The sequence below is a fragment of the Aegilops tauschii genome, chromosome 7 (genome assembly GCF_002575655.3).
Source record: "Aegilops tauschii subsp. strangulata cultivar AL8/78 chromosome 7, Aet v6.0, whole genome shotgun sequence".
NCBI classification, from domain to species: Eukaryota; Viridiplantae; Streptophyta; class Magnoliopsida; order Poales; family Poaceae; genus Aegilops; species Aegilops tauschii.
The window spans coordinates 323,691,652-323,719,322 of record NC_053041.3 but is presented as its reverse complement, the minus strand read 5'-3'; positions in this window follow the sequence as shown (position 1 = coordinate 323,719,322).

The following is a 27,671-nucleotide window of genomic DNA, read 5'->3' as shown; positions in this document are numbered from 1 at the left end:
ATTTTTCCCGCATTATGCGATGGATCGGCTCTTACCCGATCTGGTGTTTACAGTACCCTAGTTCGGATACTAGGGGCTGCGCCTAAAATTTTCATTGTCAAACTCCTATGGCTAAGTGAGGGTGATAAAGCCACATAGTCCGATTGCCTAGTTCGTTGCGCTAAACACCTCCTTCAAGGACCAAACAATTGGATCAAGAGTGTTTAGATTTCATCCCGAACACCCCCGTACTACCTACGTGGGGGCTGAAGCCGACGACTGGCCAACTCTCAAAATTTCATAAACACGGTCGCACAGGAGGTAAAATATTAAACAAGCATTATATTACATAGCCAAACTTATTTCATAATATAGAGCGAGACAATATGAAAGTATTCATTCAAAGATTACATCCTTCGTACATCGCTCCGCCACTATGCGGGATTCCTCCAGGACATCGCTAAAATATCTCTCAGGCGTGCGGTACTCCTTGCCCGCGGGCGGTCCCTCGGTCGCGACCGTGACGACATTCATCTTTGCCCACTGCATCTTGACATGGGCAAAGGCCATCCGCGCACCTTCGATGTAGACCGACCGCTTGATGGCGTCAAGCCGAGGGCAGGCATCGACTAGCCACTTCACGAGACCGAAGTAGCTGCTGGGTATGGCTTCGACAGGCCACAACCAGATTATCAAGTCCTTCATGGCCAGTTCGGCCACCCTATGCAGTTCGACCAGCTGTTTTAGGTGATCACTAAAAGGCACCGGATGTTCTGGTGCAAGGTATTGCGACCAGAACAACTTCTCCGTCGGGCTCCCTTCTTCGGCTCGGAAGAATTCTGCAGCGTCAGAAACACTGCGCGGTAGATCCACAAATGCCCCTGGGGAACTCCAAATCTGGGTTAGTAAGAGATACCTCTTCTTCACACACTTGCTTTGCATAATAAAAGCCTTACTCGCCGCGATCTTCTTGGCCTCCTGGATCTCCCGGTGGGCACCTTGGGCTTCGGCCCGGGCCTCTTGTGCGCTTTGGCGGACCTTCACGAGTTCGGACTCTTGGTCCGCATGTTGGCTCTCCAAGGACTCTTATTTCTTCAAGGCGTCCTGGAGCTCCTGCTGGACCTCCCCAACCCTGGCCTCGTGCTTTTTCCAGGCGGCTTGTTCCTTCGCCGCCCTCTCTTCGGCCTCGGCCAACACTTTCCTGAGGGTTTCAACCTCAGTAGCTGCTCCTGCAAATATCATAGCACTATGGCCAGCGCACATCATTTATTCTTTCTGAACATACAGTAGGTCATTACATACCTTGCTTGTCCTGCTGCCTTTTCACAAGGCCGAGTTCTTCTTCGGCCCGCTCCAGACTCTGCTTTTGTCCGGAGACTTCAGCAGCATGAGAGGTTGCGGCCAACAACGATGCCTGCTTATTCACATAAAACATATTTAGTTAGTTCTTGCGAAAATTACTTGATCCTCTGTCCGGCTTTTCTTTCCGAACACTGGACAGTGTCTTAGGGGCTGTTGTTTATACTATGACTTTCTAATTTGTGTCATTTACCTCAAAGCCTGTCAGTAGGCTGGTGCAGGCTTCGGTCAGTCTGCTCTTGACGGACTGAACCCTCTCAACCACCGTACCCATAAGGATACGGTGTTCCTCCACAATGGAAGCGCCTCGTAGTGCTTCCAGCAGATTATCCGGTGCCTCTGGTTGGACAGAGGTCACCGGCGGGATAGGCACACCTCCTTCTTTCGAAGGAGTCTGCTTACCGGATTTCGGAGCCGTATAGGTCTCCGGAACCGTATTCGGCTGGGGTCCGAACTGGGCATGGCCCCCATCGCCAGTCTCCATGGGGGTCCTCTCTCCCGGGTGTCCGGCGGCCGAAGGGTCACCCTCTGGCGCCACCCTGACAGCCTCCTCAACCTCTCCCTGGCCCGGGAAGGTCCTTTGGACAGCACCTCGTCGTCGCCCTTGGCCGTGGGAGAGTGAGCGGCCGGCGGTGACTCGCTAGCCATCGCCTTTAAATCCAGCGAACCCCCTGATGAGGATCGCAGGGAGCTGCCGTGGGCCGGACTACAAGCGCATGCATGATTTAAACGCATTAAAACTATGAACCGAAGAGGCCGAATACAGGAATGTGTCAGAGTCTTTTGAGAACTCACGATGCGGCCAGGGGCTTGTTTCGGCGGTGCGGCTCGGGGCTGCTGTCGACGTCCCACACATAGTTATCCGTGAGGGAGCTTTTCCCCCTCTTGGACGCCTCTGCCTCCAGATTTGTGGAGGCCGCCCTCTTCTTCCTTCCCTCCTCATGGGGATAACTGCGTTCCTCCTCGTCCTCGTCGTTGTCTTCAGCGGCGGAGGAGGGAGTCTCGTTGTCTTCGGACGTCCTGTCCGAAGCTCCTTTGCGGCGGGGGCCACTCCAGACCCCCTTGGCCTTCTTCTCCGGTGCCTGGTAAGGCGCCGGGACCAGCATCTTCGTTAGAAGCGGGATGGCTGGTTCCTCGGGCAGCGGAGCCGGACACTTAATCCGCTCCGCTTTCTCTGTCGATACCTGAAAAAAATAACTAGTGGAGTTTAGGTATCTGCCTTGAATAAGCAAGTAGAGGATACACCTTGAAACGCGAAAGACTTACCGCACTGGCGGGATGGGCCAGATCGTGCCCGCGGTCCTCGTCCATCTCCGGCGGCGTCTCGTTGCCCTTGAAGAGCAACTTCCAGATATCTTCGTGCGTGGTTCCGAAGAGCCTTTCCAAGGTCTGGTGCTTCTCCGAATCGAATTCCCATAAAAGGGCAAGTCTGGCTCTGGCATGGAAGGATCCGGCAAACTAACATCACCTGGATCACGTTGACGAGCTTGATGTTTTTGTCCACCATGCTTTGGATGCGCGTTTGCAGCGCGATCAGCTCGTCCGACGAGGACCAATTCGGGCCGTTCTCTATCCAGGAGGTGAGCCGCATTGGAGCTCCGGACTTAAATTCGGGAGCCGCGGCCCAGGTGGTGTCGCGGGGCTCTATGATATAGAACCACAGTTTCTGCCACTCTTTGACGGTCTCCACAAAAGTACCCTTGGGCCATGTGACATTGGGCAGCTTGCTCACCATGGCGCCTCCGCACACCGCGTGTTGGCCATCCACCACCTTCGGCTTCACGTTGAAGATCTTGAGCCACAGTCCGAAGTGGGGTGGAATGTGGCGGAAGGCCTCACACACGACAATGAATGCCGAGATGCTGAGGAAGGAGTTTGGGGCTAGATCATGGAAATCTAGCCCGTAATAGAACATGAGTCCGCGGACGAAAGGGTGGAGAGGAAACCCTAACCCACGGACGAAATGGGGGATGAACACCACCCTCTCATTGGGCTTCGGGGTGGGGACGATTTGCCCCTTGGCCGGAAGCCGGTGGGTGATTTCTTTCGCCAGGTACCCGGCCTCCCAAATCTTGGTGATGTCCTTCTCCTTAACGGAGGAGGCCATCCACTTGCCTTGCGCTCCAGATCCGGACATGGTCGAGTGCTTTCTTGAGGCAGAAAAGATGAGGACTTGGGCGCTGGAGCACGAGAATGGGAGGGCAGAGAAAGAGAGCAGGTGTGGGTGAAAGAAAGGAATCCTTATCTCCTAATAAAGGCAGTAAATATCAAGCGCCTCCCCACTCGCCTTAAAACTCGCCTATTCCCATGGGTCGTGCAGACGGCACGGTTGGATTACCCACGCTCGTATTGATGAGAATCCCGCAATAAGGGGACACGATCTCTGCTTTGACATGACGTGCCAGTGAGACCGCATCTTGAAGCGGCAGGCCAAAAAACGGTTCGAAATAATAACTGGGTGGTGACGTGGTATCACGTTGCAAAAGTTATCAGCGGATTGGACTCGTGAAATATTATACTCTCTGCGGTTGTGTGTGGTACTTGTGTTGCAGAGCCGGACACGTTCGTTACGTTCGAAGACTATTTTGGAGTATTCGGAGAAGGAATCCGCCTTGCAATGCCGAAGACAATCTGCGCGCCGGACACCTCGTCATTGAAGTCTGGTTCAGGGGCTACTGAGGGAGTCCTGGACTAAGGGGTCCTCGGGCGTCCGGCCTGTTAGACATAGGCCGGACTAATGGGCTGTGAAGATACGAAGACCGAAGACTCTCTCCCATGTCCGGATGGGACACTCCTTGGCGTGGAAGGCAAGCTTGGTGTCCTGATACGAAGATTCTTTTCTCTATAACCGACTTTGTACAACCCTAGTCCCCTCTGATGTCTATATAAACTGGAGGGCTTAGTCCGTAGGGACGAACATAATCATACATGCTAGACTTCTAGGGTTTTAGCCATTACGATCTCATGGTAGATCAACTCTTGTAATACTCATATTCATCAAGATCAATCAAGCAGGAAGTAGGGTATTACCTCCATAGAGAGGGCCCAAACCTGGGTAAACATTGTGTCCCCCGTCTCCTGTTACCATCGGCCTTAGACGCACAGTTCGGGACCCCCTACCCGAGATCCGCCAGATTTGACATCGACAGACACCCAACACGCATTTCTCCGGGTTGAGCTGCAAGTCTACCTTGCGCAGGCTGGCGAAAGTCTCCTCCAGATACTGAATGAGGGTCCTTGCCTCCCGAGGTTTCACCACAATGTCGTCGACATAGGCCTCAGCGTTCCTCCCGAGCTGTTGGCCTAGAGCGATGTGCATCAGCCGCTGGAATGTCTCCCCAACGTTACGCAGCCCGAACGACATGCAGGTGTAGCAGTACACCCCACACGGGATTAGGAAAGCCGTCTTCTCTACGTCCTCCACCGCCATCTTGATCTGGTGGTAACCTAAGAAAGCATCTAGGAAACACAACAAGTCGCACTCGGCGGTGGAGTCAACGATCTGATCAATCCACGGAAGCAGGAATATGTCTTGAGGGCAGGCCTTGTTGAGGTTGGTGAAGTCAACGCACATGCGCTCCTTCCCGCCTTTCTTGGGCACGACGACCGGGTTCGCCAGCCACTCCGGGTACCGAACCTCGCGGATGACACCTGCTTCTTGCAGCTTGCGGGTCTCCTGGACGATGAAGGACTGCTTCTCTGCGGACTGTCGTCGCGCCTTCTGCTTCACCGGGCGCACATTCGGGCACACCCTTAGGTGATGCTCGATTATCCCCCTCGGGACCCCAACCAGCTGCTTGGGCTCCCAGGCGAATACCTCCTTATTCGCGCGGAGGATGTTCACCAATGCCTCTTCCTGGTCGGGGGCTGGCTCCTGAGGCCCTGTCCTCGTCAACCGGCACCTGCTTCGTCTTGGCCCGATCTTGAGAGAACAATTGCTTCTTCTTCGCCGGTGCATCCCCTTATGTCCCAGGCGCCGCCTCACCTATGGGGTGTGCTGCTGCCGCGGCCTTGAAGGCGAGCTTGAGGGCCGTCAGGGCCTCCTTGGTGTCCCCAGCCAGGGTGAGGACGCCGCTGCTCCCTGGCATTTTCATGAGGTTGTAGGCGGGATGAGTTGCCGCCATGAACTGGGCCAGGGCAGGGTACCCGAGGACGACGTTGTATGGGAGGCTGATGCGAGCGATGTCGAAGTCGATAAGCTCGGTGCGGTAGTTGTCGCGGGTACCGAAGGTGACTGGGAGGCGGATCTGCCCCAGGGGGCTGGTGGAACCGCTGCCATCTCCAGAGAAGGGCTTGGTGGGACGGAGCAGGCCGTGCGGCACGTGGAGCAAGCCGAAAGCTTCCACAGAGAGAACCTTGAGGCCAGCCCCACCGTCGATGAGGGTCTTGGTTACCGCCACATTGCAGATGGTGGGTGTGCAGAGCATCTGGAGCGCGCCTAAACCAGCGGTGGTCGCCGGATGGTCCCCTGGGTTGAAGGTGAGGTCGGCCTTGGGCGCCGCCCATCCCGGAGTAGATCCCCGCTACACAGGGGTGGTGCCCATTTGGCGGAAGAACTACTTGATGCGGCGATCCGAGGGCGGTGCCTGCAAACTGCCGAGGAGGGCTACAACGGCGACGGGCACTGGTGCTGCGAAGCGCGCGACGAAGAGACCGCGCAGCTCTTCCCAGGAGGCCACAGAAGATCCTGGCAGGTTGAGCAGCCAGGCGCGTGGCACACCGGCGAGGCCATGGGAAACCAGTTGGCCATGACCTTGTCATCACCTCCAACTTCCCGGATGGCCTCCTCGTACACCAGCAGGAAGGCTGCTGGATTCGCCATGCCATCGTAGCGGGGCGGCATCTCTGGTTTGAACTTGTGCGGCCACCGCACCTGTCGCAAGGCGGGGGTGAAGGCCCGAAGGCCCATGGAGTCTCCGAGCGCTCCTGTTGATCCAGCCGGAGGGGCAGCGCCTGCCATGAGAGAGGAACGGAGAGATGAAGCGGGCGGAGAGGCAGAGCAGGCGAAGCTCCGGCGCACCCCTACCTGGCACGCCAAATGTCAGATTACGGGTTCTGCAGAACCTTGAGAGGTTCGAACTCTGGGGTTCGCACGAAGAACACTCTCTCCCCAGCTCGCTTGCTAAACGATCCAATGGCCTAGCTCGACAAACCCAAAGAACAAGAGACACAGGGGTTTATACTGGTTCGGGCCACCTCGCGGTGTAATACCCTACTCCAGTGTGTGGTTGATTGCCTGGAGGGGCTGAGGATGAACTAGTACAGTGGATGAACAGCCTCAGGAGGAGAGGCGTTCTTGAGCTCGATGAGCTGGTGGGTGTGAGGATGGTGTGAATGATCCGTCCTTTGCTACGGTGGTGGCTAGGTCCTATTTATAGTGGCCTTGGTCCTCTTCCTAAATTTTTAGGCAGGAAGGGATCCCACAACGGCCAAGTTTGAAGGGGGACAACTAGTACAAGCTATCTGACAAAAGTAGTCTTCACCTGCCATAGGCTCTGGTGGTGACACTGTTGTGGGCTCCGTGATGACCTCCGTCGTGTCGTCTTGCTGGTCTTGGTCTTGTTGCACCCATAAGGAAACCATTGCCCGATTCCTCGGGACCCCACGCCTACGCTTGCCTCCTTAGCACCAAAGAGGAAACTGGTACATTGCACTCGCTGGCGGCCGCCTGGCCTTGGTCGTCATGGCTCATGTCACGTGAACCTCGTGAGGTGCCCCTTGCATAGACATCTCCACTCCTCGGGAGCCAGCCTAGTGAGGCCGCCCCTAGGGAGGTCTTGGTGTCGTCCGCCTCGCGAGGCTTGGCCCCTCGCGAGGGTCTTGAGCTGTTGCTGCTGAAGCTGGGCCGTACCGGGCCGTTGATGGAGCCACGCCACGGGCCGCAGGCAGGCAAGTCTGGGTACCCCCGTTCCCAGGATGCCGACAAGTGCCATGGCAGAAATCCGGGTGTCGTGGAATGGTGCAGGAGGTCGGCCTTGATTCTTCAAGCCGTTAAGGGCGAGGGGGAGCTGGACTGGTCGAACGGGGCGGCAACCTTCATGGAAAACTCTGGGGCCCTCCCCTGCTTCGCCTATAAAAGGGGACGCGGGGCGAGACGCTTTCCTGCATCTCTTCCTTCCTCCATTCTTGTTGTAGTCTTTGCCTATCATGGTGAGAGGTCCGGGGTCTGGTGTTGCTATGGTGGCGACGAGAACTTCAGCTGAACATCGTCTCCCTCCTCCCACTGAGGATGCGGGGGGAGCCCGCTGTGAGAGGAGGCGGGAGGGGGCGAGGCCGAGGTTGTCGTGGTGCATGGGGCCAACGAGGATGGGGTGGCGCTCTGATCGCGCCTCCACCGGACGCTCCTCCCCCCATGGAAGGCCACGTTGGAGACCGGCCTCTGGAGTTTTCATTAGGCTGTATAAGCCTCCGCACGGCCGCCTCCGTCTCCCCACCCCATTTGCTAGGGCGATGGAGCTCGAACAGCCGCGGGCATTGAAACTGCACACATGAGGGGCTGCGGGAATGGCAGCATACGGGTGGATGTGGATTTCCCCGCCCCTCATGTCATGTACTTCCGGCGTGGCTGGAAGACCTTCGCCTGTGCCCATAGCTTGTCGGAAGGGCACATCCTCCATTTTAAGTTAATGGAGGCCGACTTCCTTTCCGTCAAGGTTTTTGGGAGCTCGGGTGCTCGCTTAGGGTACTGCGCAGAGAGCTCGACCGACGACAAAAGCTCCTCATCGAGCGATAGCGACGAGGAGGACAGTGACGATGATGACGGCGGCACTGACAGGGGGGCGACGACTCTGACTCCGGCTGAGCACCAGCCGCACCGTCACCGTCAAGCGGCAGTAGCACCATCAGCACCTGCATCTCCTATCCGGCAAGGTGATTTGCTAGGGAGTTGGGTGTGGTGGTGGAGATGGCGCCTCCGGCTCCTCCAGTAGCCTTCCAGCTGGACCATGGCAGGCTTCCTCGCGGGCTGCATCTTCTTTCGCACTGCCGCGTCCTGCTGGCCCTGGTGGTGGCGGCTGAAGGGTCGTCCCCGCCGATCTCTTCACCATCACCTTCGCTCGTGCCCTCCCGCTTCTGCTGGGCTACCTCTCCTGGAGCCCGACAGGGTCAGGCTGGGCTTTTGCCTAGGCGCTCCTTTTGCCCTCTTCGCCTCCTGCCGCAGTGCCTGGGAGGAGAGGGACAAGAACAGGCATCACGAGGCACTTATCTTTTTTTCAATCTAAAATCTGTAGGCACTTTCCAATCTTTAGTTAAAATTATGTAATCTCTTTTATCCATGTTTGTGTCCTGTAAGATTTGTACTCATTGATCAGCATGTTTAATGAAAAAGATAAACCTTGCCGGGTACTTGTGCATGTAATGTGTCCATGCAGAGGTGGGATGCCTATATACGTTTAAGTAAACAAGTTTTCCCCGGCAGGCTATCCTGCCGGTACCCTGAGTTTGCTGCCTTGGAGCTAGGCCTACCGGGTACAAATCGTAAAGAGGGACCAGCCCCCCGCCAACCTTGTCGTCAAAGGCCACTGCAACCATCCCGACCGAAGCAACGTTCGAGTCAAGGGATGGGAGCACCTAAGTTTTGAAGGTGGCGAGGTTTTCTTATGCACAAGTCTCTACTTAACGCGTATGGATAAGAGAGAGAACTTATCCGTTTGGCTTGCCGGGGTATCACAATGTAGGCACGTCTTCTCTTCTCCTCTTCGGGACTAAGTGCATGGTTGGAGCCTGCAGTTTTATGCAGATGAAAATGATGCGACATGCGATCTTATCTACATGAACGTGCAATGCTCACGACATGCCTATGCATGCATGCAGTTTGTCGGGGGCCCCCAGCGCTCCATTTATTTCTCTGTTGCTCAGGGTCTGTATCTGGCTTTGTACAAGGGGTGACATGCAACTGAGGCAAGGCATGTACAAAAGGGTGGCTGCCGAGCAGGGCCCGACAGCCGCGCCTTACGGGTCGAACTTGCGGAGATGCTCAATGTTCCATGAGTTTTGCAACCTAATTCCATCTCCGGTCTCCAGACGGACTACGCCAGGTCTGGTGACTCGTACTACCCAGTAAGAGCCTTCCCACTTTGGTGTCAACTTGTTTGTACCCTTGGCGGACTGAACGCGCCTAAGGACAAGGTCGCCTTCCTCAAAACTCTGGGCATGAACCCTGTGGCTGTGATAGCGACGCAGGGCTTGATGGTAGCGTGCGGCACGCGTAGCAGCCCAGAGACGGTTCTCCTCGAGTAGCACAGCGTCGTCACGCCGGTGCTGTTCCTACGCTACTTCATCATAGGCAAGTACTCGAGGTGTCCCGTAAATGAGTTCCATGGGGATAACTGCTTCCGTCCCATAGACTAGGGAGAAGGGAATCTGCCCGGTAGCTCGATTTGGTGTTGTTCCGAGGGACCAAAGAACCATTGACAACTCATCGATCCACCGCCTGCCACACTTCTGTAGCTTATCGAAGGTTCTCGTCTTGAGTCCTCGCAACACTTCAGTGTTCGCCCTCTCAGCTTGCCTGTTGCTCCTTGGATGAGCAACAGAGGCGAATGAGACCTTGCTTCCGAGGGCATGAACGTATTGCATGAAGCTGTGGCTCGTGAATTGGGTGCCATTGTCAGTGATGATCTGGGCAGGAACTCCAAAGCGGCACACCAATCCTTTCAAGAGCTTGATAGCTGACTGAGCAGCCACCTTTCTCACGGGCTCTACTTCTGGCCACTTTGTAAACTTGTCGATTGCAATGAACAAGAATTCAAAGCCCCCGGTAGCACAGGGGAAAGGGCCGAGGATATCGAGCCCCCAGACTGAAAACGGCCATGACAAAGGGATTGTCTGAAGAGCTTGGGTAGGCAGGTCGATATTCTTGGAATGGAACTGGCAGGCTTCAGACTTGGTGACTAGCTCGACTGAATCTTGGAGGACTGTGGGCCAATAAAATGCTTGCCGGAAAGCTTTCCCAACCAAGGCCCATGATCCAATGTGGGAGCCGCACATGCCTTTGTGTGTATCTCCGCCAGCAGTTCCTTTCCTTCTTCCCGGCAGATGCACTTCAATTTCACACCGTCGGGGCTCCTTCTATACAACGTGTCATCAACGAACTGATACATACTGGCCCTCCGGGCTACTTTTCAGCTTCTTCTTGCTCTTCGGGAAGTTCTCCAGTTTGGAGGAAAAAACTATGTGCCGCGCCCAAGTTGGAGGCCGAGGCTCGGTAACGAGGACTAACGACACCTCCTCCTTCGTGGGAGCACACCCTTCTACCGCGAGGACCGGTGGTCCGGTGGGAGGGGATAGCTCAGCGACCGAAGGGGAGTTGTTCCCGCTAGGTTCTCCGCCGGGAGCCTCGAGAGGTTCTATCGGGAGAGGCTTGCCGGAGTCCAGTTTCCTCCTCTTCCGGGCCATTGTTGCCGGGGATACGGAGGGCTGAGTCAGATGGAGAACAAAGGTCGATGCTTCCACAGGGAGCTTTTGCGCAGCACATTTTGACAGATGATCAGCAATGCTGTTTTTTGCACTGGGTACGTGCTCTGTTTGCAATCCATCAAAGCGCTCCTCCAACTTTCTTACTTCCTCGACGTATGCCTCCATCAATGGACTTTGGTAATCCTTGTTGACTTGTCTCACCACAAGCTATGAATCTTCATGGATGATCAACTTCTTGATTCCCAACTCTGTTGCAACCATGAGCCCAACAAGGAGCCCTTCGTACTCTGCAATATTATTGGTGGCCTTCTCCCGAGGAAAATGCATCAGGACGACGTACTTCAGGTGTTCTCCAGTGGGAGCAACGAGAAGCATGCCAGCCCCTGCACCTTGCAGGGAGAAAGCACCATCGAAATACATGAACCATTCTTGGGGTGCTTCCTTGCTGGGGATAACTGTCTCCAATACTTCTTCATCAGGAGTTGCCGTTCATTCCACAATAAACTCTGCCAATGCTCTGCTTTGGATTGTTGATGTGCTCTCAAACTTCAAACCAAAGCTGAATAACTCCAATGCCCACTCCAGTATCCTACCGGTAGCCTCAGGGTTTCGAAGTATCCATTACAAAGGAAAACGGGTGACAACCGTGACCTCGTGGGCTTGGAAGTAGTGGCGCAGTTTCCTTGAGGCCATGATAAGGCCAAAAATCAACTTTTGCACGCCAGAGTACCTGGATCTAGCCCCCTGCAACAGGGAGCTGACTAAGTACACTGGGCTCTGCACCACCTTCTTCTTTGCCGCAGCCTTAGGGCTGCCTCCGCTGCTTTGCTCCTCTCTGTCTTGATCTACGTCTGAATTTGCCGGGGTATGCTCACTTTCCTCCCCGGGAGGGACACTGTCTGTGGTTTCCAATTCTTCTACTTCTCGCTGCGCTACTAGTGCTGCACTAACCACTTGATTAGTTGCCGCTCAATATAGCAGCAATGGCTCTTGTGGTTTGGGGGCAACCAAAGTGGGCACAGAGGACAAGTATGTCTTCAATCTTGCAGTGCAGCGTCTGCCTCTGGAGTCCACTCCATGGGTCCTGCCTTCTTCAAGATTTTGAAGAACGGCAAGGCACGCATGGCAGACTTGGAGATGAACCTACTAAGCATGACAACACACCCAGTCAAACGCCTCACATCCTTAACTGTCTTAGGTTTCTGAATCTGCTTGATGGCCTTGATCTTATCGGGGTTGGCCTCTATCCCGCGATGGGACACAAAGAAGCCAAGTAGCTTGCCGGAAGGAATGCTAAACACACACTTCTCCGGGTTCAGCTTCAAGTTGATCTTGCACAGATTAGCAAACGTCTCTTCTAAGTCTTGGATGAAGGTCGATCTGTCCTTGGTTTTGACCACAGTATCATCCATGTAAGCTTCAATGTTTCTGTGCAACTGTGACTCAAAACCAAGCTGGACTGCCCTTGCAAAAGTGGATCTGGCACTCTTCAACCCAAAAGTCATTCACATGAAGCAGTATGTGCCACATGGGGTGATGAATGAGGTCTTCTCTTCATACTCCTTGGACATGAAGATTTGGTGGTATCCAGATTATTGTCAGGACCCCGATTCCAAGTCACATCGATCTAGCCGGTAACACCTCATATCACTTTGCGGCCTCACGCACGGTATTCCCACGGGTGTCGCCTTACCATGGCCCGGGACCGTTTGCGCCTTTTGGCTCACGTATATGATAGTGTCGCTAGCATCCATATGACAGAGAACCCGGGCCGACATGACTAGTCGTGAACCCAAAGTGGCACTAACTTACGGGGACAGGCATACATGAATCAACATCGAGCATGTCAGTCAGCAGCGTGCGAATCCGGGCTGTAGCACTGGGCTAATAGGACTCCGGATGTCACCGCGTGACATTTCCCCGAAGGGACAGACACAGGAACGAAGTGAATCACATGCCGGCCAGTCAAGTGTTCCGGAGCAGTAGTGCTGGGCTAGCAGGACTCCGGTGAACCGGGCTGTAGCGGACTACTATGGCTCATGGAAGCACAAGACTACATTTCCCCATAAGAGAGGCTACCAAGGATAAACAACTAGGTTGTCGGATCCCACACATACCAAGCATTTCAATCATACACACAATATGCTCGATATGTGCAAATACAACATGGCATCACAACAAGACTCTACGACTCAGAGTATTTATTCATTAGGCTCCGAAGAGCGAGGTATTACAAACATGGGTCTCATGACCCAACATTCAGAGCATACAAGCCAAAGCACATGCGGAAGCTTAACATGTCCGAGTAGAGACATCTACAAATGAAAAAGGCTGAGAAGCCTGACTATCTACCAGATCCTGTCGAGAGCACAAGATCGTAGCTGAGGTATCAAGCTAAACGTCGAAGTCCACACGGAACTACAAGCGAGACCGACGTCTCTCTGCAAAACATAAAATAAGCAAACGTGAGTACAAATGTACCCAGCAAGACTTACATCAGAACTATCTACATATGCATCGGTATCAAAAGGGGGTGGTGGAGTTTAACTGCAGCAAGCCAGCTTTGACTCGGTGGCTATCCTGAACTACGACTGCAAGTAACTCTTTTGAGGTGGCGCACACGAGTCCACATATTCACCATACCAATACACCACTATGGATCCGCTCCCGTCTCCCTACGAGAACGCCATCCATAGCACTCACGCTTATCTTGCGCATTTTTGAGTATCCACTTTCACTTGTCTATGAACTGTTATAGGCAACCCAGAAGTCCTTTACCGCGGACACGGCTATTCGAATAGATGATGTTAACCCTGCAGGGGTGTACTTCGTCACACACGCTCTCGCCACTTACCACCATGTACACGTCGTGTACCTCGGCAACCTTCAAGCGGAAGCCTGGCGAGGGAGTCGGCCACGACCTGACTTACCACACAAGTCTCTCGTCCAGGTTTATCGCCTGTTCGGGTTCCATCCGCAAGGAGATCCGGCCGGGGTGTCGCTCACGGCCCCAAACGATGTGAACAGGGTTCCCAAGCCCACCTCGACGGATGGATCTACGCTTGGTACACCGTGCCACGGTGCCTAGTCTGTCCCAAGCCCACCTGTACCGGGTGCCACTTGGTAGACTACTAACACTACCCACAAACACCAGAAACTAGTTGCAACTCCTGGACAGAGATCAGGTTGATTAATAAGTCGAGAGAGCTTGGAGCGCCCGGAGCCCAATGTGTGGTAGTAACTGTTCATGGATCACAAACACAGAACTCAGTTCCTGAGGACGGCTGCAATGAGACAACCCACCATGTACTCCTACATGGCCTCTCACCGCTATCTTTACCAAATCGTGTTCACACACTTAGCTCTCAACAGTAGGACATGTTCACCACATTCCAATTCATTCCCGATGAATCAGACCTGACACAACTCTAAGCAATAGCAGGCATGACAAACAAGCATGAATGAGTAGGCACATCAGGGCTCAAACAACTCCTACTCATGCTAGTGGGTTTCATCTATTTACTGTGGCAATGACAGGTCATGCAGAGGATAAAGGGGTTCAGCTACTGCAGCAAGTAACAGATGAATCATTGTTGTCCTAATGCAGTAAAAGAGAGCAGGAGCGAGAGAGTGGGATTGTATCAGAATGAGCAAGGGGGTTTTGCTTGCTGGCACTTCTGAAGATGGCATTGAGTCTTCATTAGTGTCAACGATCACATCGTCGAAGCAAGGTCTACTGAGAGGGGACAACACCGGCAACAGAGAGGAAACACAATCAATGCAATGCAACAATATGATGCATGAATGTGACATGGCAATATGCTGTGAATTGAGCTAATGCAGCTAGCAACATGTTAAATGGAGTTGGTTTGAACCAAAGATTCAAATTCAAACTCCATATGTGATTTTCTTAAATGCCATTTAATTGAATTGTCCTAAACAGTAGTCATAAGTTGTTCTAACATGCATGGAAATGGTACAGATGGATAGATTGGATTTTTCTGATCATTTTTCATATATAAATCTTTTCATTTGGAGTTATGGTTGAATTACTATGAATTTTAGAAGTTTATAGCATTTTCTGGAATTTCCTGGATTATTTTAAATCTAGAAAATCAATTATTGCATCAGCATTGCGTCTGGGTGACGTCAGCAGGGTCAACAGGCCGGTCCAGGTCAAACCTGACCAGTGGGTCCCGTGTGTCAGTCTCTCAGTGCCTAATTAAGTTTAGGTTTAAACTAAACTAACTTTTAACAGGGGCTGGCCCCACACGTCAGTGGGTCAGGGGGGGAGTCAAACCCCGGTCAAACCCACCGGACTTGGTCCACGGCTCGTCGCCGGTGAAGCCCGGGACGGCGGAGGGGCTCGGAATTTGCCCACGGTCGACCAAATCGACCGCGGTTTGGTCCTACGCGTAGCTGGGGCTCGCGCGCATCTAGTAGGCCAAGCGGGAGGAGCTGGGGTGGTCTGAGTCGACGGCGGCGAGCACGAATGCGGCGGCCAGAGTTCGGGTCTCGGCGGTTTCGGTGTTGCGAAGCACGGCAGGAGCAGCTGGAGGGGGTTTTAGGCTTCTAGCGTTGCGCTGAGCACGGCTATGTGCTCGGTTGCAGCTCTATGTGACAGTGGCCACGGCGGCGTCATGGCCGGCGGAGCCGAGCTTCGGGCACTTGTGGAACGATGGCTAGAGGACGGGAACGGAGGGGGCGAGCAAAGAGGAGAGATGAGGAGCTCACAGGGAGGCGACGCAGGTCAGTGGGCTTGGGGTCGCGCCAGACGTCGCGAATCGACGGCGGTGATCGGTGGCGCCCGAGGTGGAAGACGAGCTCGAAGGCGTCACCACGGTGCTCTTGGGGTCGGGATCTTCCGCGTGGAGGAGCTTTACGTCGTCATGGAGCTTTTGGACACGGGAAAGGGGCAAGAGGACCACGGTGGTCACGGTGGCAGCGAACGGCGGCGACGAGCTCCGCTCGGGTCAGGCGAGAGGGCGAGGGAGGCGAGGCAGGGAGAGAGGGGAGCGGTCGAGGGGGTCCAAGGGTCTGCGTGGCATCTCCAGGCGCATCGGGGCAGCGGTGGGAAGCAGGAGGTGGCGCAACGCGTGTGCGCGCACGGCGGCCACACGCCCTCGTCCTTCTGGCGCAAGGAGGAGGACGACTGGCATGGCCAGATGGGCCGGCTGGGCTGCACAGGTAAGTGGGCTGCCAGGTTAGGCCAGGTAACTCTCTCTCTCTCTTTTATTTCTATTTTTCTATTTCTTTTGCTCTGTTTTGATTTAGTAATAATACTAAACCATTTCATAAAATCCTGGAAATAATTATGGGTGACTTCTGAATTATTCCAGTGACCCTTAACAATTTCCAACATTTTTGGAGCATCTGAAATATATATAGCATCCAAATAGCTCCAATTCAAATATGTTTGAATTAATTCAAAGACCATAAATGCCTTGGAAAAATGTGCATGACCTCTGGTAAAGGTTTTAACCTCTTTCCATAGATAATGAACATTTTTGAAGGGCATTTTGGGTTTAATGGAAATATTTTTATTTTGAACCTAGTTGAATTCATTTGGTGCTAGGGTTTGACAATCCCCAATTCAACTTTAAATGAAATTTAGACATGATGCAGCAATCAAGCTAGTCCAAGTGCATAGCAAGGCTAGGGATGTGACAATTATGCATCCAGAAAAGAAAGCAAGTCACACCCGGAGGTGGAATCCACAATCTGGTCGATGCGCGGCAAGGGAAATAGGTCCTTCGGGCATGCCTTGTTCAGATCCGTGAAATCTATGCACAACCTCCATTTCCCATTAGCCTTGCGTACCACCATAGGATTTGCTAAACATGTTGGATGCAGTACCCCTCTGACCAGACCATCTGCCTCGAGTTTCTTGATCTCCTCGGTAATGAACAGCTGCCGCTCCAAGGCTTGCTTTCGGACTTTCTGCTTAACGGTTCGGGCATGTGGGCAGACAGCAAGGTGGTGCTCGATTACCTTCCTGGGAGCACTGGGGATATCAGATGGTTACCAGGCAAACACATCGATATTCACCCACAGGAAGGCAACGAGCGCGCTTTCCTATTTGTCATCGAGGGTGACACTGATAGTGAAAGTACCATCAGTGCCATCCAGCCCTGCCGGGACCTTTTTCACAGCGGGTGCAGCAGCCTTGGATTTCTTACTGTTGGAACTTTCCAGCAAGTCATCGACAGCCGCAACACACTCCTAAGAGGTACGTTTCCCAGATTCCTTGCAGGCATCCTTGCTACCTTTCTTCTTTTCTTGCTTTCCTTCGTGGGAACAGTGGCTTCAGCGGCCTCTACCGCGACTGCTTCCCGGTACATCTTGTCCACACAAATGATTGCGTCCTTTTCGTCTAACGGAATGGAGACGACGCCTATCGGCCCTGGCATCTTCAATGTGTTGTAGGCATAGTGGGATGCCTCCATGAATTTGGCCAGAGCTGGGCGACCAAGGATTCCATTGTACGGTGATGCGGCTTGAAGCTACGTTGGTATTTCCCCAAAGAGGAAGGGAAGATGCAGCACAACGGCGGTAGGTATTTCCCTCAGTTATGAGACCAAGGTTATCGAACCAGTAGGAGAACCAAGCAACACAACGTAAACAGCCCCTGCACACAAATAACAAATACTCGCAACCTGATAGGCAAACAAACATGAAATAAAAGGGGTTGTCAATCCCTTTCGGGTAGCGGCGCCCCAAGATAGGCAAACAGACGTGAAATAAATTGTAGTAGATTGATAGATCGAACGCCAAATAAAATAAATAAGAATAAAATGCAGCAAGGTATTTTTGTATTTTTGGTTTAATAGATCTGAAAATAAAAGCAAAGGAAAAGTAGATCGCGAAGGCAAATAATATGAGAAAGAGACCCGGGGGCCGTAGGTTTCACTAGTGGCTTCTCTCGAGCAAAATAGCAAACAGTGGGTAAACAAATTACTGTTGGGAAATTGATAGGACCTCAAATAATCATGACGATATCCAGGCAATGATCATTACATAGGCATCACGTCCAAGATTAGTAGACCGACTCCTGCCTGCATCTACTACTATTACTCCACACATCGACCGCTATCCAGCATGCATCTAGTGTATTAAGTTCATGGGGAAACGGAGTAATGCAATAAGAACGATGACATGATGTAGACAAGATCTATCTATGTAGAGATAGACCCCATCATTTTATCCTTAGTAGCAATGATACATACGTGTCGGTTCCCCTTCTGTCACTGGGATCAAGCACCGTAAGATCGAACCCACTACAAAGCACCTCTTCCCATTGCAAGATAAATAGATCAAGTTGGCCAAACAAAACCCAAATATCGAAGAAGAAATACAAGGCTATAAGAAATCATGCATATAAGAGATCAAAGAAACTCAAATAACTTTCATGGATATAAAAAGCTAGATCTGATCATAAACTCAAAGTTCATCCGATCCCAACAAACACACCGCAAAAAGAGTTACATCATATGGATCTCCAAGAGACCATTGTATTGAGAATCAAACGAGAGAGAGGAAGCCATCTAGCTACTAACTACGGACTCGAAGGTCTACAAAGAAATACTCACGCATCATCGGAGAGGCACCAATGGAAGTGGTGAACCCCTCCGTGATGGTGTCTAGATTGGTTCTGGTGGTTCTGGACTCTGCGGCGGCTGGAATTGATTTTCGTCGACTCCCCTAGGGTTTCTGGGATATTGGGGGTATTTATAGAGCAAAGAGGCAGTCCGGGGGCGCACTCGAGGTGGGCACAACCCACCAAGGCGCGCCAGGAGGCCCTGGCGCGCCCTGGTGGGTTGTGCTCCCCTCGGAGCACCCCCAGGCGCTCTGTGAAGTTTCGTTGCATTTGGACTCCGTTTGGTATTGATTTCATGCGATGTAAAAAACATGGATAAAACAGCAACTGGCACTTGGCACTATGTCAATAGGTTAGTACCAAAAAATGATATAAAATGACTATAAAATGATTATAAAACATCCAAAATTGATAATATAACAGCATGGAACAATAAAAAATTATAGATACGTTGGAGACGTATCATACGGCAGGGGGAGGTCGACCACATCAAAAATGATCTTCTCAGTCCGGTAATTCAACTCTCCCCCAAATGTTACTGGCAACGTGATCTTCCCTTTAGGACGACTCCTGCCAGGGTTGACTCCTTGAAACATGCCAGTAACCTCAAGTTCTTCCTGTGCTATCTGAAGTTTGCTGAGGACCTTCGGAAAGATCAGATTCAACCCAGCCCCGCATCAACCAACATCTTTGTGACTTTGAGGTTGCGGATTATTGGCGAGACCAACAACGGCAAGCACCCTACCGCAGTGGTGCGGTAAGGGTGGTCCTCTTCGTCGAAGATGATGGGCGTGCGGGACCACTTGAGCGGCCTCCGAGTATCTGCTGTTGGCTCCACGGCATTGACTTCACGCGCCCACTGTTTAAGTTGGCGGTGAGCAGAGTGCAGAGATGCACCCCCGTCAATGCACAGGGCGTTAGTGGCCTTCTGGAACTCCTGCTCGCTGGTTTCCCCTTCATCCCCTCCATCACTTTCATCATTGCAACCCTCCTTCTCACGGCCTTTGGCGAGTTTTCCTTGATTCCGAGGGGCCTTGCCAGGGCGATTTGCTTCGCCTCCTCGGCCCTTCCCGCTAGCACAATTCTGACCTTTTTCCTTATCTCGCTTCTCATACTCAGCCCTCTGCTTCATGACAAGCTTTTCAACCTGATGATACTCCTGAAGATCGTGGCCCTTGGTCCGATGGATCTTGTAGTACGGCCCATCACCTTTCCCAGGCTTCTCGGCAACCACAACCTCCCAGTAATCAGTGCACGCGGCAACTTCCTTGCCGGGGGCTTAGGTCTTAGCCTTCTTGCCGGTACTAGGCATGCCCGATCCCTCAACGGTCATTACTGCCTTATCTTTGTGCCTTTTGTTGCGCTTCTTGTTCTTCTTCTTCTGACTGGTGGCCTCGTCGTCATCCTCTGAGTCGATGTCAACGCCATCCTCTTCTCCAGGGAGCTGCCTCCCCTCTTCCACCCAAGCACACTTGTCCACTAGAGTGTAAAGCTCTTTCACAGTCTTGGGAAATCGAACGTTCATCTTGGAACGTATCCAACGGTTGCGCATGTTGGACTGGAACGCAGCTATCACAGCTACTGGGTCGATATCTAGAATATTCCTGTATACTCGGCTGAACCTCTGCATGTACTTCCGCAGAGTCTCCCCTTCCTTCTGCAGGAGGAGCTGCAAGTCGCTGGGCTGTCCTGGTTCCTGATGGCCGCCCATGAAGGCGCCAACGAACTCATGGCACAAGTCAGCCCAGGACGAAATGGAGTTCTCCGACAGGTGCATCAACCAAGACCTCACATTTGGCTTGAGTGCTAAAGGGAAGTAATTGGCGAACACCTTCTCATATCTGCCTCCAGCAGCTTGAACAGCGATGGTGTGGATGCTCAAGAACTCTGTCGGGTTCAGTCTCCCATCACACTTCTCTGGTATCCCTGGCTTGAACGTGCGAGTGGACGGCCAACGGACTTGCCGCAGCTCATGGGTGAAGGCGGGGCACCCAGCTTCGAAAGGCAGGCAGCCGCCCCCGCCGAGCGCGGGCTCTTCGACATTGGGGCCTTCGCGCCCATCGGGCTGGTGGTGGTTGTCGCGGCATCGCTCGATACCTGGGGCACCAAAGATGTCGTGGGAAACCACGACCACCTATGGGGCCATGAGCCCCTTGTCGTTCGGCAAGGGGGATGAGCGTGTTGCATGAAGAGCAAAAAACCGTAGCGTGGCACGACAGAGATCACACGGGCGATTTACCCAGGTTCGGGCCGCCGCGAGGCATAAAACCCTACTCTTGCTTTGGGTGGATTGACGGTGGGATATGGTGGAAACATAGCGCTCTTGACCAGCAGTGTGCCTCTGGGCAAGAACGGCTACGCGCGTACGGGTGTACAATCAAAGGTCCGAATCCTTTCTATGGTTGCTATGGGCCTCCTTTTATAGATCAAGGGGTCACCACAGTGGTAAATCAGTCATTATGCACTGATTAGATAGCGAACAGTGCTATCATACCTAACTCTGCAGGCGGACAAAGCGCATTAAATGCGCTGCTTAGTGTCACATCACAGCGTGCCCGGCAAGCCTTGCGGGCTGTTTTGCCAGCTTTGTGCCTGCTTGCTTGACACATCTTAGGACGGGTGTCATTTGGAGGTGTTTTTCGTAGAAAGTGGCTGCCATGTGGCTAGAAGCAGCCACTTAGTCACTTGGGGGCTTGACACGGCACTGATCGATGACTTGCGTTGCTGTGAGGTGGAGCGGTGAAGCCTTGGCGGGGTAGTCCGCCCTTGCTGTGCCCGGGAGGCCTATCGGGGCGGTCTGGAGGCTTGTCTTCAGGATAACCTTGACCCCGCCAGGCTCGCCTGCCCGGCAAGGGAGGTTTTTCCCCTTAGTGATATCTTTCTTCCTTTGACTTGACTTGGCCTTCTTGATCTGCACTTCGATTTCTCAACGGGCTATTTCTTCAACTTGGCCTTGTCTTGGATATGGTAATCTTGATCTTGGGCATGTGCACAGTCCAGGCAACAGACCCAATGTTTGTTGCACCGACAGTCGTACAAGCTTATTTTCCCTTACGATAAAAGATCTACATATTTAGGAGCAATTTTGATTGCTTTATGCATCGATAACAACTTACTTGAAGGATCTTATTCAATCCATAGGGAGTTATGGTGGACACTTATGGCAAGAGACTGGGTTTAAGGGTTTTGGATGCACAAGTATTATCTCTGCTTAGTGCGATTTTGGCTAGCAAAAGATCCTAGACAAGCACCACATGTTAGAGGATCCATGACAATATAACTTCTTTGTGAATACAGGCAAATAGAACTCATTACATTGTCTTCCTTGTCCAACGTCAAGTAATTGATATAGAGTAATGGGGTTCACAGTCATAAAAGATGTCCAAGATAGTATATTTATATGTGAGACCTCTCTTCCTTCATTAATTTTTTCATGGATTGCACCAATGACCAATGCTATGCTCATTAACTTCCAACAATTTTATCAACTATACTTCTTCTATGTGAAGTCATTACTCTCCATGGGATTAGCATATGTCCTTTTCATTCTTTATTATTTTTCCTTCATTGCTAAGATTGAAACAAGAAAGCAAAGCAAAACTCAAAACTACTCTTTATTATATAATTCTCACACAGTTACATAGATAGATAGATCAAGAAACAAGCACTTGAAACTAGATCATACTAAAACTTTATTCTTGTAAATCATGAACTAACTAAGCATAAGATGGACAATGATAATAAAAGTGATGGTGATACGATACCGGGGCACCTCCCCCAAGCTTGGAACAAGCCAACGGTGCCGCCCATACCCGTGTGCTCAAGTGTATTTCTGCGGTGATGGTGGTGATGATGTGGTAGGCTTGTCCTTCATAATGCCCATCAATATCTCTTTCAAATTCTGGATTTCTCGGAGCACGTGTCAGATAACCTCAACATGCTATTGAATTTCAACCATAGGTGTTTATTTTCTGGCACCCAAGCATTCTTTCCTACATCACTTTCACTTGTATGAGAGATGTCCCAATTGGAGGGTATGTGCATATGGGGAGTATTCTCAACCCCATAATTATGAACCAAATTATGAAAATTAATCCAATGTAACCTGTGTAGGGGCTGATACGTCTCCAACGTATCTATAATTTTTGCTGGTTCCATGTTGTTATATTATCATTCTTGGATGTTTTGCAATCATTTTATAGCAACTTTATATCATGTTTTGTGACTAACCTATTGGCACAGTGCCCAGTGCCAGTTGCTGGTTTTTGCTTGTTTTTTACTTCGCATAATATCAGTACCAAACGGAGTCCAAACGCAGCAAAACTTTTTGGGGAATTTTTCTGGACCAGAAGACACCTGTTGGGCCAAAGAAGTACCAGAGGGGGGCTCCGAGGGGAGCACAACCCACCTGGGCGCGCCCTGGTGGTTTGTGACCACCTCGACTGCCTCCCGCACCGCCTCTTTGCTCTATAAATACCCCGAAAAACTGAAAACCCTAGGGAGTCGACGAAACACAATTCCAGCCGCCGCAAGTTCCAGAACCACTAGATCTAATCTAGACACCATCACGGAGGGGTTCATCATCCTCATTGGTTCCTCTCCGATGATGCGTGAGTAGTTCATTGTAGACCTACGATTCCGTAGTTAGTAGCTAGATGGCTATCTCTCTCTCTCTCTCTCTCTCTCTTTTGATTCTCAATACAATGGTCTCTTGGAGATCTATTTGATGTAACTCTTTTTGCGGTGTGTTTGTTGGGATCCGATGAACTTTGAGTTTATGATCAGATCTATTTATCCATCAAAGTTATTTGATTTTCTTTGATCTCTTATATGCATAGTTACTTATAGCCTCGTATTTCTTCTTCGAATCTTTGGTTTAGTTAGGCCAACTAGATCGATTTTTCTTGCCATGAGTAGAGGTGCTTTGTGATGGGTTCGATCGTGCGATGTTCTTTCCAAGTGACAGAAGGGGCAGCAAGACATGTATGTATCATTGCTATTAAGGATAACAAGATGGGGTCTATTCCTACATGAATAGATCTTATCTACATCATGTCATCGTTCTTATTGCATTACTCCGTTTCTCCATGAACTTAATACACTAGATGGATGCTGGATAGCGGTTGATGTGTGGAGTAATAGTAGTAGACGCAGGCAGGAGCCGGTCTACGAATATTGGACGTGATGCCTATATAATTATCATTGCCTGGATATCGTCATAATTATTTGAAGTTCTATCAATTGCCCAACTGTAATTTGTTTACCCGCCGTATGCTATTTTTCTCAAGAGAAGCCACTAGTGAAATCTACGGCCCCCGGGTCTATTCTTTATCATATTTGCTTTGAGATCTATTTTTATTTGCTTTTTTTCAGATCTATTATTCTAAAAACCCAAAAATACCTTGCTGCACTTTTTTCTTTATTTTTGTTTTATCACGAGATCTATTTATCCAAAATCATACAAACCAATCTATCTTTTACCCGAGAGGGATTGACAACCCCTCTTACGCACCGGGTTGCAAGTATTTGTTCTTTGTGTGTAGGTACCATTTACATAGTGTTGCTTGGTTCTCCTACTGGTTTGATAACCTTAGTTTCATGACTGAGGAAATACCTACAGTAGCTGTGCTGCATCATCCCTTCCTCTTCGGGGAAATACTGACGCGGACACGAGCCATCGAGAAAGGATTTCTGGCACCGTTGCCGGGGAGACATCATCAACATCTATTAGGTTCCTAATCACAAATCTCATCTCCTTGAAATTTACATTATTTGCAATTTGCCTCACATTTTCATCTCCCCCACTTCATAAAAAAATGCCATTTTATTCGCCCTCTTTTTCCGCTCGCCGTTTTTCTTGTCAGATCTGTTTTTGTGTGCAATCTTGTTTGCGTAGTCATGATGACTCAAGAAAACACCAAGTTGTGTGACTTTTCCAATAACAATAATAATGATTTAATTAGCACTCCAATTGCTCCTCCCGCCAGTAGTGCGGAATCTTGTGATATTAATGCCGCTTTGTTGAATCTTCTTACGAAAGATCAATTTTTCGGTACTCCTAATGAGGATGTCGCGTCCCATCTTAATACATTTGTAGAATTATGTGATATGAAAAATAAAAAAGATGTGGACAATGATATTGTGAAGTTGAAATTACTTTTGTTTTCTTTGCAAGATCGTGCAAAAATTTGGTTTTCTTCTTTGCCTTGCAATAGTATCGATTCTTGGGATAAGTGCAAAGATGCTTTTATTACTAAGTATCCGCCCGCGAACATTATTTCCCTTAGAACTCAAATCATGAATTTTAAGCAACTTGATCATGAACATGTTGCACAATCTTGGGAAAGAATGAAATTGATGCTAAGAAATTGTCCTACTCATGGTTTAAATCTTTGGATGATCATACAATTTTTTATGCGGGATTGAATTTTGTTTCTAGAAATCTTTTAGACAATCTGCCACGGGAGGTACCTGTATGGAAATTACTTTGGGTGAAGCTACTAGATTGCTTGATAATATTATGTCAAATTATTCACAATGGCATACCGAAAGAGCACCTACTAGTAAAAAAGTTAATTCGGTTGAAGAAATAAATTCTTTGAGTGAAAAAGTTGATGCTCTTATGAAATTTGTTGCTAATAAATGTGCTCCTATTGATCTTAGTGATGTGCCTTTGTCTACTTTGATTGAGCAAAATAGTGATCCCGTAGATGTGAATTTTGTCTCATGAAATAATTTTAATAAGAATGCTTATAGTGGTAATTTTAATCCTAGGCCTTTTCCTGGAAATTCCTATAATAATTATGGTAATTCCTATGGTAATCCTTCTTATAATAATGATAGGAACACCTCTAATCTTGAGAATAATATTAAATAATTTATCAATGCTCAAAAGGTTTTCAATACTACGATAGAAGCAAAGTTGAATAAGATTGGTGATATGTCTAGAAGCATTGATAGAATTTATCATGATGTAGAAAATCTCATGTTGAAAATTTTGGTGCCTAATGTTGACGAATCAATTAAAGCATTATATGTTTATATGGATTAAAGTAAGAAAAGAACCGCTATGCTTAGATATAAAAGAGAATTTTTAGAAAGAGCGTTTTCTAGTGATTGCTTTCATAAAAATGATGAAGATCTTAAAGTGATTGGTGTTTCTTCTATTGATTCCTTATTTAGTAAAGTTAAAATTTATGATAAAGGGACTGAAGAAGAGTCAACTCTAGCTAGATGGCCTCCCGATAATTCGGTGGGTGAAAATCTTGATGAAAAATTGATAAAATCGGGTTTGGAGAGGTCAAAACTTTAACTACTGATGTGCCCACTCTTTTGGATTACAAAGACTTTAACTATGATAATTTCTCTTTGATTGATTCTATTTCTTTGTTGCAACCCATGATAAATTCACCCCATGCTTATGAACAAAATAAAGCTTTTACTAAACATATCGTAGATGCAATGATGAAAGCTTTGGAAGAAAAGTTGGAATTAGAGATTTAAATTCCTAGAAAATTACATGATGAATGGGAACCTACCATCAAAGTCAAGATTAAAAATTATGAGTGTTTTGCTTTATGTTATTTGGGTGGTGTTTCCACAATTCCGAAATCTTTATGTGATGTGCTTGGTCTTACCGATATTGAAGAATGTTCTCTTAATTTGCACTTGGCGGATTCTACTATTAAAAAGCCTTTGGGAAGAATTAATGATGTTCTTATTCTTGCAAATAGGAATTATGTGCCCATAGATTTTATTGTCCTTGGTATTTATTGCAATCCATCTTGTCCAATTATACTTGGTAGACCGTTTTTACGTACTATTGGTGCCGTGATTGATATGAAAGAAGGCAATATTAAACTTCAATTTCAATTTCCTGTAAGAAAGGGTATGGAACACTTCCCTAGAATAAGAATCAAGCCTCCATATGAATCAATCATGAGGGCATCCTATGGATCTAGAACTAAAGATGATAATACTTAGTTATATGCTTCATGCTTAGCTAGGGGCGTAAAACGATAGCGTTTGTTGGGAGGCAACCCAATGAATACAATTTATTTGTGCCTTTTTCTTTCTGTTCTTGAGTGTTTGCACAATTATGCTACTATTATGATTGTGTTTTTAATGTTTTAATTAGTGTTTGGGCCAAGCAAAGCCTTTGGGATCATGTTGGGTGATAGTTGATTTGATCTTGTTGAAAAACAGAAACTTTATACGTCAGCAATAGAATTTTAAAAAATCACAGAAGCATGATAAAATTCTGAATTTTTTACACAAGATTTATATACAAATTTCGTACGTTGTCCTAATTTTTTAGAAGTTTTGGAGTTACAGAAGTATACAAAGTTTTTAGATTGCTACAGACTGTTCTGTTTTTCACATATTCTGTTTTCTTTGCGTTGTGCTTATTTTGATGAATCTATGGACTTTATTGGGGGGTATAAGCCATAGCAAAGTTGGAATACAGTAGATATAATGCAAAAATAAAATATGAATGAGTTTGCAACAATACTTAGAGTGGTGATTTGCTTTGTTATACTAACGGATCTCACGAAGGTTTTTGTTGAGATTTGTTTGATTGAAGTTTTCAAGTTTTGGGTGATATCACGATGGATGAAGGAATAAGGAGTAAGAAGAGCCATAAGCTTGGGGATGCCCCATGGAACCCCTAGGAAATATATACTCAAAGAGAAACAAGCAACAAAGCTTGGGTACGCCCCGAGTGGCATCCCCTCTATCTTCTAACGACCATCGGTATTCTACTTGGAGCTATATTTTCATACTTCACATATCATGAGTTTTGCTTAGAGCATCTTGTACTATATGAGTCTTTGCTTGTTTTAATTTTTAGTTGGTCACAAGTATCCTTGCTGGACACACCTATTTTAGAGAGCCTAAATTATAATATGATTTGTTAGAATTGCTCTTTATGCTTCACTTAATTTTTTTGAGCTATGGAATTGCTCTAGTGCTTCACTTATATCCTTTTGAGCACGGTGTGCTTTAATATTTTTGAAGAAATGCTCTCATGCTTCACTTAGATTTATTTGAGAGTTAGTAAATTTTTGGAGAAATCCTCTCATGCTTCACTTTAATATTCCCGTGCCTTTCTAAGCAAATTTGTATGTGCCATCTCTAATTTTCAAAATAATTTCCTTTTTGTGTGCTCGTACCGCTCATGAAACAGTAGGGGGTGGCTGATATTTTCCATGCTAGATGTGTTATTCCCAAGATGAGTGTTTATTCACTTGTCATCACACGAGAGTACAACAAAGGTATTAGGGATGCCCAGTCGCGAAAGTGAATAATGAATTTACTT